Source organism: Enhydra lutris, unplaced genomic scaffold (assembly GCF_002288905.1).
Source record: "Enhydra lutris kenyoni isolate GAN:26980312 unplaced genomic scaffold, ASM228890v2 scaffoldscaffold71, whole genome shotgun sequence".
NCBI lineage: Eukaryota > Metazoa > Chordata > Mammalia > Carnivora > Mustelidae > Enhydra > Enhydra lutris.
In genome coordinates, this window is record NW_019154155.1 from 2072093 (window position 1) to 2084395 (window position 12303).

Here is a 12303-nt window from a genome sequence, read left to right on the forward strand (position 1 = left end):
CCTAACTCTCTTAAATTCTGGGAGGGCTGGGAGAGGTGATGAAGCTGCAGAGGAAAGTCTGAAGCTGCAGAGGCTGGTCCATGAGGTTGAAGGAAAGAACCAGCTCCGTAACAGAAAGTACAAGGTGAAGCAGCAAGGGCTGGGGGAGAAGCTGCAGTGAATTCTCCAGAAGGTCCAGCTATGACAGCAATGAAGGTGGCTACACTCCACAACAGGCTTCCAGTGTAGATAAAACAGCTTTCTACTGGAAGAAGATGGCATCGAGGACCCTCATACCTAGACAGGAGAAGTCAATGCCTGGCTTCAAAGCTTCAAAGGACAGGCTGTCTGTCTCATTAGGAGCTAATGCAGCTGGTGACTTTGAGTTGAAGCCAAACTCATTGACCATTCCCAAAACCCTGGGGCCCGTAAGAATTATGCTCAGTCTATTCTGTCTATTCTCTATAAATGGAATAATGAAACCCGGATGACAGCACATCTGCTTACAACATGGTTTACTGAATATTTTAGGCCCACTGTTGAGATCTATTGCTCAGGAATAAAAAGATTCCTTTCAAAACATTACTGCTCATTGACAATGTACCTGGTCACCCAAGAGCTCTAACAGAAATGTACAGTGAGATGAATGTTGTCTTCATGTCTGCCAACACAATATCCATCTTGCATTTCATAATAAAATAAAAATAATAAGTAAAATAATAAAATATATTTCATAAAGCTATGTAAGTGCCATAGAGAGTGATTCCTCTAATGGGTTCTGGGCAAAGTCAACTGAATCCTTCCTGGAAATGGGATGCCATTAAAAACAATTGGAAGAGGACAAAATAACCACATTTACAGGAGTTTGGAAGAGGTTGGTTCCCACCCTCACGGAGGACTTGGAGGAAGTCACTTCAGAGGTGGTGGAAACAATAAGAACTGGAATTAGAAGTGGGGCCTGTAGATGGGACCGCATTGCTGTCATCTCATGATCAGACTTGAACAGACAAGAAGCTGTTTCTCATGGATGAGCAAAGAAAGTGGTTTCTTGAGATGGAATCTGCTCCTGGTAGAGATGCTATGAAGACTATTGAAATGACCACAAAGGATTTAGAATCTTACATCAACTTAGTAGATAAAAGAATATCAGAGTTTGAGAGGATTGAGTCCCATTTAAAAAGAAGTTCTACTGTGGGTGAAGTGTTGTCAAATGGCATCGTAAGCTACAGAGAAATCATTCATGAAAAGAAGAGCCACTCAATGCAGCAAACTCCATTGTTGTCTTATTTTAAGAGATCGCCACAACCACCTCAGCCTTCAGCAATCACCACCCTGATCAGTCAGCAGCCATCAACATCGAGGCAAGACCTTCCCCCAGCAAAAACATTGTGATTCGCTGAAAACTTAGATGATGATTAACATTTTTTAGCAATATTTTTAAATTAAGGCATGTAGATTTTTTTTTTGAGATACAATACTATCGTCCACTTAAAGGACTATAGTATAGTGTAAACATAACTTTTATATGCACTGAGAAACCAAAAAATTCACTGACTTACATTGTGATATTGACTTTATTGCAGTGGTCTGGAACAGAACCTGTAATATCTCCCAACTATGCCTCTCTGTGTGTGTGTGTGTGTGTGTGTGTGTGTGTTTATATAGAGAGATATAAATTTATATGGAATATGGAAATTTATTATGGCAGTTAGCTCATGTAGTAGGGAAGGTCCAGGAGTCCCAGTCTGCTGTCTTCTAGCTGTTGAACCAGGAAAGTTGGTACTGTAATTTGTTTTGAGTCCAAAGATGTGAGAAAAGGGGAGAGGGAGGCTGATGGTGTGACTCAGTGTGAAAGCTCAAGCTGATGGAGAAGACAGATGTCTCAGGTCAAGAAAGGAGAGTAAATTCACCCTTCCTCTGCCTTTTTGTTCTATTTGGATCCATAATGGACTGGGTGATATCCACCCACATGGGGAAGGAACATCTGCTTTACTCAGTCCACCAAATGAAATGCTAATTTTTTCTGGAAAAACCTTCACAGAAATACCCAGAAATAATGTTTTACCAGCTATCTTGGAGTCTCTTAGTTTAGTCAAGTTGGCACATAAAATTAACCATCACAAGAGGCAGGACTCTTAAAGGCCTTCAAATCCAGGCCAAGGATTTATTTCAGTTGAATGCCATGGGGACTCCATTGAAATATTTGGTCATTGCTTTTATAGGTCAGTGAATGATTCAAAATATAGTATCCTGGAACAAGATTCAAACTTAAATCCTACCATACCTATTTGTGAATTTGATCAAATGAATTTCCATGACCTCTATTTCTTTATCTATAGAAAATACCAACTTTACCAATCTTAAGATAATTGACAGGTATGTGTGAAGTACATCATTGTGTTTGATGCCAAGTACTTGATGCTTTAAAATTATAAAAGATACTTTGTGAGTATTAATTTGGTGGCAATGTATTAAGTCAATTGATGGGAAGCCAGTTTGATGTTCAGTGTTTTTCAAAATATAGTTCCTAGGTCAACTGTGTCAGAACCAGCTTGAATATTTTGTTACAAATGTAGGTTCTTGATTCCAGTCCCAAATCTGATGAATCTGAATACTGGAATGAGCTTTGGAGACCATCATTTAACATTCCCAGGTGATTTTTATACACATTTAGATTTGAGAACCACTGTGACTGGTTTGCCCTCAGTAAATATTAGATGTTTCATTTTTGCTGCTGTCAGTTATCATCATCATAGCATAGAGAAATCATAGCCCAGCTTGTAGAGGGGCCATCAAAGGCTTCATTTTGAACTGTTTGCATGAATGAGTAGGCTTGGGATGGATGTATAGGGTTTGGCCAGGTAAAGAAAAGGGGAATGTTATCTATTTAGAACAAAGGCACAAAAATATGGGAGAACATGGCTTTTGCAGGGAACTCCAAATAGTTCAGAATATGATCATAATGAAAAGTATTTAAACTAGAAGGTAGTAAGAGTTGATATTGGATGTTAAAGAGATGGAAAGGCAGTTCGAAGTTTTGTTTTTAAGCAAGAGTGATATAAGTTCAGATTTGTATTTTAGAATGATTACTCTGGATGGGAGCAATCAAAAGGAGAGGGTCAAAAGGAGGTTGAGGTTGCTGAGATAATACAAGAGAGAAGTTATGGAGGCTCGAAATAAGATTTTGATGAAGGATAAAGTGGGACCTGAATAGAGAGCTAGAATAGACTGGGTTTGCTGACCGATACGTTGCTGAAGCCCTGAGTGTGTGGATAGGCACAGTCAGTGATGGTTTCCAGATTTCTCTGGAAGGGTGACTGTGTAGGGTGGGACAACCCTTCATCTAGGTGGTGAAGAGAGAGGGAGAATCAGGTACATGGGGGAAAGATGCTCATTGGCTTAGTTATATCACACTGGAGATGTAATTGAGACATCTAAGTGAATATATTTTTAAAATATAGGAATATGAAGCTGGTATTAAGAGGAAAGACCTCAGTTAGAAAAGGAAAGTTTGGAAGCCACCAGTTTCTAGTGGAGGATTAAGATATGGGTGTTTATAAAATTTATCAGGAGGTCTTAGAATAAGATAAGAGATTGAAGATTGAGACCTTGAGAAGGAGGTAGAAGAAAAGAAGCCCAAAAATTGCAAGACAGAGACAGCATTGGAAAAACCAAAGAGTCAGAGAGGCTCCAGGGAGGAAGAGCCTGAGAAAGTTATTTACTGTGTCAAATGCCATAGAGGTCCTTTAATTTTGTAGTAGAAATTGTCTATGAACTTGTCATTTGGCAAGAGCAGTTTTAATATGAGATCGTGGAGGCAGAAATCAGATTTAAGTGGTTTTATGGCTGAATCAGAGTGAGCTAGTAGAGACCATGACTAGAGACTATACTTATAACTGGGAGAAAGAAAATTTCTTATCTATGTAACTATTTTAAAAATCAAAGTATATTGAAGATCACTGATTTAAAAAACCTGAATGAACATATCCTATGGAATGTACATGGAAAAAGAAAAAAAGTCTCAGGGGATTTTGGTCCTGGACTATAAGCCTTTTGATAGGAAGGAGTATCTTCCTCCTTTTATCGGCAACCTGTGAGCATCTTGCTGGGTGCCCAGCGATTGTGCAGGAGAGATTTATGGATTGGATGGTTGGATGGATGGATATGAAGGCCCAGAATTAATTAATTAATTTTATAGGCCCGGAATTTTTAAGTTTTTTTTTTCTAATTTCAGGTAGAGTTAAAAGAAAAGGGACTAAAAGGAACTGTGTTAAAATATTGATACATACCAAGAATGATGCTTTTAATTTCCATATAACCCATTTTTTCCCAAGTTTGCCAGGATTGCTCTCTCCCTCTCTTCTAATGAGCTCTATTCCCTTTCTTATAATTCCATGTGAATATTTAATCTAAATATTTTAGTATCTTCTAGAGCTTGGAAGTGAGCTAGGATTTTAAAATTTGTATATTGCTACTGGACAGTAAGAATGTCGGATCCTAGCAGAGATAGAGCTAAGGCCACTTGGAGTCCTGTGCCCTTCAGCGGAGACTCCACTTAGAAGGCCCGTGTGCTCAGAAGCCAGTCTCCTAGCAGGCAGGGCTGGGGCCACTGCTCCAGGAGTCAAGCCAGGTGGCTCTTGGCCAAATGGTTTCTGAAAATGGGCAATACTGATAAATGTTTAATGCTCCTCCTTCCTGTGCAGCTGCTACAAAGTGCTGTCCTCTGTGAAAACCTTGTTTTGGGGGCTATTTTCCCTGATGGTTCCCAATGAATGTTTTAATCCAGTTTCTTATTCTGCATCGCCATTGTCTCCATTTGCCCTTTCCCGTGCTGTCTCTGAAGCCACTGCTTTGATGTCCATTTTCAAGTTTCTGGGGACTCTGAACTAGTAACATTGACAGCAGTTGCTCTCACAGGACCATAGATGAAAAGTGCAAATGTAAGAAGGAAAGAGAGCAAGCTGCTGTCTCTGGTAGAGCAGGGTCAGCCGTAGAGGGATGGAACTGTCAGCTGTTTATATCTGACTCTGTTCATTTACCCATTCTCTGATCACATGATGGCAGGGTTTCCGGTGTGTATTTGGGCAAGTTTTTGATTCCTCCATGTATTTATATGACACATGCATTAAATGCTTAGTTAAGTGGCCATGTTGTTATTCAAGAAATATTTAGTGAATGACCTTTGGGTCAAACACTGTTTAAGGCACTGAAAACACAGAATTATATAGGGCATAATAGTTCGACCTCAAGGGCTTCACAAGACAGTGGGGAAGGGGGGTAGACATGTATAACAAGAGGAATGGAATTACTAAATGTGTACATTATTCCCCCTGTAACATTTCCTTGTAATTATCTGTTATAGGAGAAAAAGAGGGGAGATTTAGGTCTTTCTTTGTGGGCCAACCAGGGGCTACATCATAGGCATCAAGAAGGTTCTACAGGACAGACGGGAGTTGGGTTGGGTTTTAGATGGTAGAGAACAACACTTAAGATGGAACGATGAGGAGAGAGAAAAATCATGACCAGTCCAGGGGGAAACTTTGGTAGGGCTGGAGCCCAGGACATCAGTGGGAATGGGTAGGTGGGAGGGGAGGTCAGGAAGGCTGTGGTGGCCTGATGATGCAGACTGTATATTCTGTTCACATAATCAGATTTATATTCTAGAAAGACATTTTAAAGAAAGGTGTGTTCAACAGGACAGATGTCAGATATCCCCAGTACCTGGCCCCACACCCCCTCACCTTGGCTCCTAGATATAGGAGATTTAGCAATCTCATGGTGAAGAATGGAAGCCACTGGCTACATGCTTCTTCTGTTCTCTCCTCAGTGAATAATTCTGAGGGCAAATCTGCCTATGTCTGAGAATACAATCAAGCCCAAGCTACCCACAGAGGTGATCTTAGTCACTAATCCTTATATTGGCTTTTGTTCCCACCACTCTCCCAGGTCCCTCATTCCTGCTGCCTTGAGCAGGTTCTAATCAAACTCTGCATTAGGGCAGGAAGTGAGACACCCAGGCTGGGACAGAAGGCAACCAAAGAAGAAGATCTTGCAGTAGTTCAGGTGAAGATTATAAAGGATCAAAGCAAAATATTAATTGCCATGTTACCAAATAGGGGAAGGAGACGAGAAGTTTGTAGGAGTGAGAATGGAAAGGTCTTGATGGCCAATTCAGTGTGTGGGGTGGAGAAGAAGGAAGGATTTCTGATGTCTCTTAAATCACTTAGAAGGATGGTAGTGTCATTAACCAAGTTGAGAAATAAAGCTTTTAGAATAGGTGTTTGTGGGGGAGAATATGGGTTCTACTTTCCATGTGAAGAATTTAAGGCATTGTGGGAATCATGGGTAGAGATGCTTAGTAGGAAGTTAGATTCAAGAGTCTGGAGCTTAGGAAAGAGTTCTGTGCTTGAGAGTTTTGTGAATCATGAGCATACAGGAAAGAGAGGGCATCTACAATTATTGAGGGTCTACTATCAGTTAAATGTAGCTCTTTCCCCAGACTTTGAGAGGAGAGGGTAGGGTATGGCTGAGAGTGCCCCGAAAATACCCCTATTTCCTGCATCCCATTGTTTTAACTTCCCTTCATGTCACTGTTTTGCTTTTGTTTTGTTTTGTTTTATTAAGACAGTGTTCAGGTGTTAAAAGCTGTATTATCATAATTTCCTAATTGAATTTAGTCTTCCTAAGAAAGTGACTCATGATAAAGTCCCTTGATCACATTTGAGAGCAGTACAGTAAGGAGAGAGGCCAGAGAGGCAAGTTCACAGGTTAGGTGCTTGGGTTTTATTCCAAGTGTGCTGAGAAGTCATTGGAGAATGCAGCCATTCAAGGATGGTATGTGCCGGGGACCTGAGACCTGCCTGGAATTGGGGGAGTTTATTGGTTCTGTCATTGTAACCCTTGTCCTTACGCCCCCCTGCCATTCTTCTCAGCTAATTTCTCATCCTTCAAATATCCTCTGAGGCCAGTGAACCCTTGAACTCCTGATCAAACAGGAGTGGTTCACCTGTGATCCCCCAGCAATTCTGATAAATCCCTGTTTATCTTCAGCATAGCACTGTGCAGTGAAAATATTTACATGTCTGCCTCATGTATATTATAAGCTCCTTGAGGACAGGGACCAAGGCTTATTTCGACTATGTATCCTTAGTGCCCACATATCTACCATATCACAGGCACTACATCATTGTTGAAAAGACCCGAGTATGACACCCAAGGGAATATGTGAAGAACAGGGAGGACAAGAAATACTGCAGGAGACTCAGAAGGAACTGCTAGGGAGGAAGGAGGTACTCAAGAAACTAGAACCACTGGAAGTAATTTGTATTGTATGGTTAAAAACTGGTAAGCGTTATGAAAAAAAAAAATAGGGCTTAGGAAGAGGGGAAGGTTGTGGGTTGCATAGGGTGATAGCGGTAGGCCTCCCCGAGGAGGTGGCATGGGAGCAAAGACGGACAGGGGATAAGGAGCTGGCCATCAGTAGAAAGGCCTAGGGGCAGGAGCTGCCTGCTAGGCCTGAGGAACAAGGGTGAGGGTGGGTGCGAGCAGACACTGGTTTCTGTGTGCCCCCACTTGTGCCCATCCATTTGCATGCATTTGCAGCATAGCCCTCTTAAACTCTCAGCTAGCTCCCTTGAATATATCTGCTCCACAAAAACAGGGATGTTCTCGTGTGTGTGTGTGATGTAACTCAGGGGCTTGGTGTAGAGTGGACACTCCAGGACTCGGCGAATGAAAGAGTGAATACAGGAAGTCAAAGGGGGGCAAGGTTTAGAGAGGAGAATGATCCACAATGGGAAATACAACAGAGCAACAGAAGAAAATACACCCGAAAGGAACCTCTGGCTTTGGTAAGAAACAAAAAACTTCTGAGAATAAAATTTCCTGTGTGATTCTGAAATTAAACCATCTTCATCCTCCTCTGGCCACTTTATTCACTTGGGTAAGGCTATCTCTCTGGCTTCTGTCTCTTGATTTAATATGGCCCCTGTTAAAATTAAAGCTCTAAAGAGCTCTTATTTATTTGAATTATCTATTTTTGTCAACTTCTGTTTATTTATGGTCTCAAGGTCTGACCTAGAGAATGTTTCGTTGCTCTCCACAAGAGTTTTACTAGTGTGTTTGGAAAATAGATGGGAATAAGCTATTTAAAGAATTATTTTTAATAGCCCTATCCCAGGGCTCAAATGCAGCAAACATCCCCACTGAGTGTGGCTTCACATCCAAAATCAAATTCAGTAGCTCACTCTTGGAATATGTACTTCTTGTGTCTGTTTTTTCATAGTATACAACTCACAGTTCACATTGGCATGAAAATGAAAGAGGGTCAAATGTCTTTTCATAAATAGTAATGTGGTGAAATCACTTAATCTAGGATTCTAGTCTCTGGCACTCACTTTTTAGATTCAACTCATAACTAGGTATCTGTCATAGAGATTTGACATTGTAGGGAATGTGCAAGAGGAAAATGTCTCACTCTTTTAAGAGTGGCAGTCAGTCATCAGAAAGCCAAAGGATAAGGTTAGAGGTGACGATCAGGGCATACAGGCTACAAGGAAGGCTTTTAAGTTCTGGGATTCACTTTTGGTGGTAAAGTACAGTTGTTTTGATAGGGAGAGCTTGCTTTTAGCCATCTCAAATATTTATGTACTTGACTTTTATTCAGCTCACCCATAGAAGAGGAGTACATTCAAAGATAAGCATTTAAACCTCAGAGAAAGGTTGAAGTCCCTGATGGGGCACACTAAAAATGTGTTCTCAGGAAGGAAGAGACATGTTTTATTCAGTAAAAACATGTTTTATTCAGTAAAAGCAAAAGCAAGTATGTAAAATAGGCTTCACTAGTTTTTGCAATTATAGGGATATATGGGAGAAGAAAAATACTGGAGGTCCACATCAATGAAATTCATATAATTTCCAAATGTATTAAGTCCAATTTCCTTCTGGAAGTTGAGTCTGTATCTAGGAGGGGGGTTCTGGTTTGTCTGGGAATGTCAGGAGTGTGGTCCCTGCTGGGTGACCCACTGCTCAGCCTGCTCAGTCTGTCTGTCTGAGCAATCCTTGTTCCCCTCTGCAGACCCTGGGCATCTGGTAGACCATTCTAGCTACCTGGGGTTCTCCCTCAGTACCAGCTTTAGGGTGCAAAGCAGTTTATCCTGCTTTGATTCTTACATCCTCCGAAATAAAAACACACACGTGCTATGAGGATTGACTGCTACAAAAATTTTGAAATGTTGGAGTTTCAAACGCTCAAGAAATCTCAAAACGATGCCAACCACAGTAGCTGATGGCCTCCCTTTCATTGTGGGCCCACTTGTCACATTTCCTCAAACCTCCAACATGCCTTATGCCTCCTTCCTCCCAGTAGATGACCTGCCTTTGCTCACTGAGGGGTCATCAGTGGCTTTAGCTTCCAACTACCCCCAACCTCCATGTTGTCACCTCCAATGGACAGCTTTCATTGCTCCCCTTATCCAGCTTTCTAGGAATATCAACTATGTGTAGTCATCCTTCCTTCGTGGAAATTTTTCTGCTGTCAGATTCTGTAAGTTCCTCTGTCACTATGTGTGGTTGTGGCCCTCACTGCCTCGTTTCAGTGGGGCTCTCACAGCCACCAGTGCTTCCTGGCTCTGGCTTCTAATTTAGAGTCTAGTGTCTATGTCCTAATGCAAGAGGAGGTGGGAGAGTACCCAGGATTTCCATTTAAAATAGGATAGACAGGTTGTGTTTCATATGATAAGGAGTTCCTCAAACATGACAGCGTTCAAAAGGAATAACAATTGTCCACAAGGAACCTTGACTTAGTGAAATCTGAGCCACTGACATGATGCCATTAGTACACCAACTGGCAGCGTCTGATGAAATGAAGATTTTGCTTCCTATCAGATTTATGTGATATACTGAAATCTCTAAAAGTCTTTGATTTTAAAGAAAGAAACAAACAAATGAGCTAAGAATCAGAAAAGAGCAAAAAGCAGTAAATGTTAATAAATAAAAAATCTTTTAACTAGACAAAAAGGGGAAACTTGAATAGACCAATAATAAAAAGTACATTTAAAAATTTTGTTAAAAATGTATTTCCTCCAAATTCTGGAATAAAAAATTGTAGAACAGGCTCACCTTTTTTTTTTTTTTTTTTACAATTTATTTCTTTGGAGCGCCTGGGTGGCGTAGTCATTAAGCATCTGCCTTTGGCTCAGGTCATGATCACAGGATCTGGGATCAAGTCCCGCATCAGGCTCCCTGCTCAGCGGGAAGCCTGCTTCTCCCTCTCCCGCGCCTCCTGCTTGCATTCCCTCTCTTCTTGTGTCTCTCTCTGTCAAATTAACAAAATCTTTAAAAGAAAAAAAAAGATTTATTTCTTTGAGAGAGAGAGTACATGTGAGTAGGGGGAGGGACAGAGGAAAAGAAACTGCAGGCAGACTCACTGTCCAACACAGAGCACCGTGCAGGGCTCTATTGCACAATCCATGAGATCATGACCTGAGTGGACACCAAGAGTTGGATACTCAACCAGCTGAGCCACCCAGGCACCCCAGACTCACCTTTTAAGACAGATGCAAAATCATCCATAAAATACTAATAAATCCATAAAAATCCATAAAATACTAATAAATTAAATTTGACAGCACATTTAAAGTACACTTGATTATGATAATGTAGGATTTATTAAGAAATACAAGAATAACTACATTAAAATATATTAATAAACAAATCAATAACTTAAAAAGGAAAAAGTTTATCTTGTTAGCTGCTAAAAAGATATTTGTAAAATTCAAGGCTCTTCTTATTGAGATAAGAAAAATCTTTAAAACACTAGGGATATGAAGATACACATTTGGGATAGACTATATAACTCTATTGAACAACAGTTAATTTAAATAAGAAATCCTAGAAATATTTCTGTTAGAATTATGGGGGAACCTCAAGGATGTCTAGTGTTACTATCATTCACCATTATCTGGAAGTTCTGGACAATACAATTAAATATAAAATACAATTAAGATATATAATTATTTAAAAGGAGGAAAAAATTGCAATCAATATTGTCTACTTGAGAAAGTGCCAGATAGTCAATTAAAGACCTATTTCATTTGATAAAGAATCAGCAAAGTGGCTGAATGTAAGACATATATCTAAAAATTGATAGCTTGCTTCTATACCAGCAAATTGTTACATTCTTTACCTGGCCTAAAACAGTTTGTCGTAATTCCCAGAGTTGCCTTCACTAAGAAAATATCACTCCCCACTGTTTGTGGTTTTGTTTTTTCTTCCTTGCTCTAAGAAGTCTACCACATACCACTACCTTAACAGAGAAGTTTGGAGGCTAAGGAAGCAGTTCCAAGTCTTAAAGGTAAGAGCCACTTAGATAAAGTAGAGGTGTGTGTGTTTGGCGGGGGTTGGGGGGGCGGCACAGGGGGCATGAACATACAGCACAGTGTTCTTATGCTGTGTAAAGGGTGGCTTGCAAAAAGAATTACCAAAGGAGTCCATTTCAATTGGTACAAGTTGAATAATTTAAGACCTTTAAGTGTTCCTTTTTGGAAAAAGAAATCAAGTTAATTTATCTCTGGAAATGATGAACCCTATGAGGCAATGAAATTGAATGGAAGTAAAAGGGTGGCACCCTCTTCCCAAGCAAAGGCATCAGAAGACTATGAGTTTAGCAGTCCTTACCTTGTGCTGTTGCAGGCATTGCAAATCAGAGGCTTCAGCTTCCAAGAAAAGAGCAGCACACACATTGGGTGAAAAACTCTGTTGTTTCCACATCACACTTTCTTTTTCCTCCTAGTTAAAAAGATAGTTTCTGTTAGGAGGGTCATCTTCTGGCCTGGTGGCCCCAAAGACCAGCTAGCCTGTGGGTCGCTGCTCGCTTCAGGCCATCATAAGTTTTTCTCAGTCTTTGACAAGATGATTGAAGGACAGCGTGATATGTATATATGTGTTTGGATCAGGTTGCAAACTCTTTCCTGGGATGAATGATCTTTGTTTCTGAGAACGTGTCATTTCTACATTTGTAGCTGTTACAATCTCTTTACTTTGTTTTTGTTTGCTAATTGTTTAATGACCTTACTTGGAGTCATGGAATGCTACTGTTCAATCTGCCTAACTCTTCTCTTCCCTTTGCTCTTTTCAATACATCTCATCTCATTTTATTTTATTTTGTTTGCTTGTGTATTCATTTATTCCTTTATTCAACATATATTTGCTGACCATGGAATTTAGTGGGTCTTTGGCCAAAACTAAAAAAACAAAAACAAAAACAAAAAAACAACTTTGCCCCTATTGAAACACACTTTGAGCTTTATCATTTCCTTAAACTTC